Raw genomic sequence first — 6,000 nt, 5'->3', positions numbered from 1 at the left:
TTAACATGCACTTGTGGTAAACCAAGACATACCACTTTCTATGTTCCCATTTGGTGGCAGCAGCTAAGCATCACAACTATAATATCAAGAGCAGGATACCTCACAAGTTTAGTGTCGACACACTTGTGCACACATGGAGCCCCCTATTTCGTCCCTTTCCGAAACCCTAGAGAGTGGCCTCCAATGATGGGCCAAAGTACATTGCAGATCCAGCTTACCATTGGAATAAGCGTGGATCAAGGAAGAGGACGAGGCACATGATAGTTATGGATCAGATACCTGGAAGAACGAGGCGTGGGAGAGGAACCCCATTTCTTACTGACCCCGAGCAGTACGAGTGCGGCAAGTGTGGTAGACTGGGCCACAATTCACGCACTTGCCATTGGCAGATTAGTGAGGTGTGACTATTGGTTATTTTTATTATTACATATTTGTCGTATTCATTTAATTAATTATGCATGACTCAATTTATGTATGTAATTGTGTCAATTACTTGTACATTTCTAAGTTCATGTTTCATTGTATATTGAATTTCTATTTCATTGACTTTTTTGTAGGATGGCGCAATTCCACTTGCTCGATCCGACGTACGAGGCGACCCACCGACGATGTCTCATAGCGGAGGGGCAGGTAATAATCTATACGTTTTGTTCAAATTTTTGTGAGCATACATGTGTTCGTGAAGTAACGAGAGACTATGTTTTATTCCATGCAGGACCTTCCGCTCCTTCGTCCTAGAATCCACAATGGGTTCTTGGACATGCAGTACGACAACAGGTACACTCCTTTTCTACAGAGAGCTGGCCTGGATGTCATCTCTTTTTAGGTTCGTCGTGGGTTGCCCAAGTTCAACTCAGCGGCCATAACTGTGTTGGTTGACAGGTATTATCTTCAATCATTGCCTTCATTCATTGCCATTTGTTCATGCGCTTGCCTTTTTGACATGTAATCTTGCTTTGTCTAAAATGTAGGTGGTGGCCGAAGACTCACAGCTTCCACTTACCTTTTGGAGAGATGACAGTCATGCTCCAGGACTGTCAAAAGATGCTAGGCCTGAGGATTCATGGCAACGCAGTCACTGGGCAGTGTAGGTCAGAAGGATGGAGAGCATGAGTAGAGGCCTTTCTTGGGCGTGAGGTTGGCGAGCAAGGGGCTCGCAGTTCTGAAGTTCTAATCTCCTAGCTCCGGCAAGAGTTCGCACAATGCCCCAAGGAGGTGGATGAGGAGACAGTTAGGTACTACTGCAGGGCGTGGATCGTACACCTGTTTGCCTGCGTTCTCTTCCCCAATGCCACGGGTGACACTGCCCGTGGATGTGGGTCCACTACCTCAGTGACTGGGACCAGGCGGGTCAGTATAGCTGGGACTCTGCAGTCTTGGGTTTTCTTTACCGGCAGTTGTGCAAGGGGTGTCGTCGGACTTTGTCCATAGCATCACTTGGTGGATGCATGTACCTACTTTAGTTGTGGATGTGGGCTCATCTACCAGTTGAACGTCCCGAGGTTCTGGCTCCTCATGAGTGGTTCCCCGGTCAGCCTCCACGTCGGCAGCCGACGTGGGCGTACCTTTGGGACCAGGTTAGGGTTCCACACGCGAGGTTACAAGCGGGCATACATTAAGTTCACGAAATGAGCTAGACACGCTCACGGCGTCTAGTGTAAGTAAATTTTATTTCCCATGCTGGTTTGAAATGGTTTAGTATACCATCTAACATCTTGTTTGGACATGTTGCAGGTGTCGTGGGAGCCGTACGATGGAGAGGGGGCACTTCCTTTTCATTTGAGCAACATGTGTGGGTGCGACGACGACTTCTATAGGATGAGGTGCCCTCTAATTTGTTTCTATGCTGTCGAGTTCTACCTGCTAGATAGAGTTGCACGACAATTTGGACTGAGACAGCTTTGGCCAATGGCTCCGTTCTCGACTGGCGTTGACTTACACAAGTAAGTGTTTTGCTATTTCAAATGTCTCATGATGGTCTATTTCCATTAATATGGTGACATGTACATGGATTCAAGTAATGATGACATACGTGCAGGTTGGATCGTCAGAAGAACAGAAAGATTTTTGACTTGGAGAAGCACCACTAGTACTACATTGAGCAATGGGAGCAGATGCACGACAATGTGGACAAGAACAATGAGCCACACATGAACCGTGAGTTCAGGCGGTACCAAGCTTGGTACCAACATGCAACACGTCGTAGGCTGAGGCTACAATGGACAGAAGATGACTACGCCAACATCGAGTCCTCCAACGATGAAGACACGGCATAAGACCAATCTACTCGTGCAGGAAGGCAGGTGGAGCAGGACCAATCTTGGACAGAGTGGTAAGTCAATTGCCTTATTTTTATACATTAAGTTGCATACCAATACATTATGCGTTAGAGGTATCTATTTTAGTTAGTGCCACCTTCGAGCCATAGCATCCTTATAATATGTTAGATTCTTGTACAAAAGAAACAAAACCTGGTGGTATCTGTTTAGAAGTATTATTACCGAGAACTTTGTTGCAGGGCAATACCCTTAAATGCTCCGTTGAAGACATTGAGCGCTGTCGTCCGAGAGTCAGGGACGACGACACGCGTAGCTTCCTAGACGTAAGATTCAAAATATTATTTCAAACATATTATTAATACGTTAGATTCTTTCAGTTAACATAATTTTGTACAACAGAGTTTGTCACGTCGGCTACGCCTGTGGGCTACTCGTTGTGGTTGCAGGACAGACACGACGCAAGACGTGTATGTTCCTTCCACAGGCAGAGGAGGCTTAGGTTCCTCTAGCCAAGCACCTACAGGGGACGAGGACGAGGACGAGGATGACGTGGACCAGAGGCACAGAGAGCTTGGCCCCTCTCAGCTCTAGGACGCTCCCTTGACTTAGCCTACATGGCCTCCAGGCACTAGGCGACGTCGTCCACCTGACCCTTACACTCAGGTACCAGCTGCTCTTGGTCACAAGGGTAAGGGTAAGACTAGGAGGCAGTGAGGGTTTGTGGTATATGTCAGTATGTACTATTATGGATTTTGTAGTTACTTTCCTATAACTATTTGGGACTGTATGGACATTGTCGGACTATGCAGGACATGTTGTGTTGATTGTGATATTCGTTATGGTTGTATTGTGCTCTTTGGATGATTAAATGTTTGGATTATATAATGATGTCTTTGTTTGTAACTGTGGATGCTCCTGAAACAAGGGAAACTATTGCGAATTTTTTCCGTGAATCATTAATTATACTACACTGCTAAAAAGGCACAAATGTAGTACACATATTAAATGTAAATTTATTAGAACGTGTATAGTCCAATCGTATCGTACAGACGCTTTGCAGATGAATCTAGTCTTTTCAGTAACAGTGAACGAACTTAGGCTTTTTAGACAATGAAAATAGACTTTTCAGTTAGAAGGACAAGGAGTACGATGACAGCAGCGATTTATCACTTCACTTACATAGTACACCTATAGCATCTAGGCTTTCCAATAACAGTGAACGAATCTAGGCTTTTCAGACAATGAAAATAGACTTTTCAGTTACAAGGACGAGGAGTATGATGACAGCAGCGATATATCACTTCACTTACATAGTACACCTATAGCATCTAGGCTTTTCAGTGATTTATCATGTCAACGACGAATAGACTTTTCAGGAAATGAATCTAGGCTTTTCAGTGTCCATTGAAATAGGCTCTTCAGTGAAACTAATTAGGCTTCTTATGACCAGTTAAAATACATTGAAATGGCAACTAAACCTGCCTCTGCATATATATACGCAATGTTGGATGCATTGCTACTTACTTCCCAACACATTGAACTAGTATTTTCTTTCGTTGCAGTACCAATGTCTGGAGGGTCGTCTAAAGGGAGAGGAAAGGGAAAGGGAACTACCATTGTGTGGGAGGGTTCTCTTGGTCCCGATTTCTTTGAGGAAGCTCTTTATGAGAGGTTCCCAGTTGAGAGCAAAAGTGATTTCACCAAAGAGGCACCACTGAGAGGATACGATGAATGGAAAGAAGAGTGGCCAAAATGCATGCATGGTGAGGACTACCTAGTGCAGATGTTCACCGAGGGAATAGATGGAGGTCGTCGTTTCTTCAAATGCCCGCGAGCATGGGTAATTGCTATTACTATTTGTTTCTTCAATATGTTCCTCTTCTACACAATTCACATGACATACTTATTGCAGTCTTCCTTGGCCGAAGAAAACTATGGATTCACTCGGTGGGTTGATCCTCGACCAATTTATCCACATGTGGAGTACATCTACTAGCTGCAGGACCGTATCTTCGATCTAGAAAGAGAAGTTAGCAGCAGTTACAAGAACGACGGATAGGACGACAACAACAATGGTGCCGATTCACCGGAGGCACTCTACAATGATCCATATTGCACCTACCCTAACCACAAGAACAAGGGGCCTCCGCCGTCACCCCCGCCACCACCACCACCAACAATGGGAGGCTACTGTGGAGAAGGTGCAACACAATTTGCTATGTGGCCACACTACTAGGACGACTTTATCATATTTACATGGCACATCTATGTGTTTGTTGTTTGGTTTAATTACCTAAGGCATGTTAGGTTTAGTCGAAGGAACTTTGTACCCTAGTTTGGTACATATTCTCACATGCCATTTCATGTGTTTTGTGTGTTGAATTATATAATGCCCTACTTCGTTAGGTTGTATTTGCAGTACGTGATCATATTTTACTATGTCTGCAACATTATACTGAATATTATGACCACAAATAATGAAAACAACCACATAATTAAAAGTCCAATACTATGCCACATTAAATAACACAATAATACTAGAAGTATGTGCCGATAATAGACAACATTGTTCATGAATAAACCATAGAACTAGCAAGTCATGAAGACTACTGAGTGCAACGAGGCCACTTTCCCTTCCTCAGGGCATTAGGATTCTCCTCCATCGCTGCTTTCGCTTGGCATGCACGCTCAAGCTTCGTCTCCCTCTCCTCCCTGTACGCAGCAACACGTCTCATTTCCTCCTCTTCCTTGTTCTCCTTTTTTCAGCCTCCTCTCCGTGTCTCTTCTCTATCATCTCCTTGTTCTCTACCTCCCACCGCAACAGTTTCTGCATTCATTCCTTGTCTTCAGGCTTGATCTCAGTGTCGATCCACTGCTCAAAATCATAGAGCGGTGGAGGGGTCTGCAAAAAATGCAATTGTTACAAAACAAAAAAAACATGCAAGATGTCATATGATACAAACATCAATTCCTCACCATCTTGTTAATGCGGCGCTGACGAAGTGTAGGCTCAAATGCAAAATTGGAACACATCCAATACCTCTGCTTATACGTGTCCTCTTCATCGGACTTGGCTATCTTACAAGGATCGCCGCAAAAGCACATGGGCACTGGAACACCACTAGGCAGAGGCAATGGGTCGAAGGCATTTCCGGCCATCCGGCCATAACTACAATACAACCAATTTCATTCTAAGAACCGAAAGCAATTAACATTAAACCCTAAACCTAGGGTTTCCCATTTGATGCACAACAATGAACCCATAACATAACAACATGCGCTGCGGTTACCTTGGTTTGCTAGCTTTTCCACGCCTTGGCATCCTACAGTTCTATAATACAAATATTAAAAATTGCATGAAACCCTAATTAATGACAATTCTTAGGTTGAAAAATCCGACTAATATATACCGAATCGATGCGAAGAAACTAGGACGGGAGCGAGGATACCTTGCTCTCGAAGATCTACGGATCAAATCAAAGTTTCCAAGGTCCAATATGCCGATTCGTGAGGTAGGGCGAAGTGAGCAGAGAAAAAATTCGAGAGGGAGGATAAAGAAGAGGAAGAAGGCTTGGGCAGAAAGGTTAGAGGCGGGGTTAAAACACCACCTCGGTGCCATAGATCCTGGCACCAAGCTCGGCGCCATGATCTACGGCGCCGAGCTGCCTGCCAAGTCACTGCCACGTCTGCGTCGAGCCCAAGACCTCGGCGCCAGCAACGA

The sequence above is a fragment of the Miscanthus floridulus genome, chromosome 9, assembly GCF_019320115.1.
Source record: "Miscanthus floridulus cultivar M001 chromosome 9, ASM1932011v1, whole genome shotgun sequence".
NCBI classification, from domain to species: domain Eukaryota; kingdom Viridiplantae; phylum Streptophyta; class Magnoliopsida; order Poales; family Poaceae; genus Miscanthus; species Miscanthus floridulus.
This window is presented reverse-complemented; position numbering follows the sequence as displayed.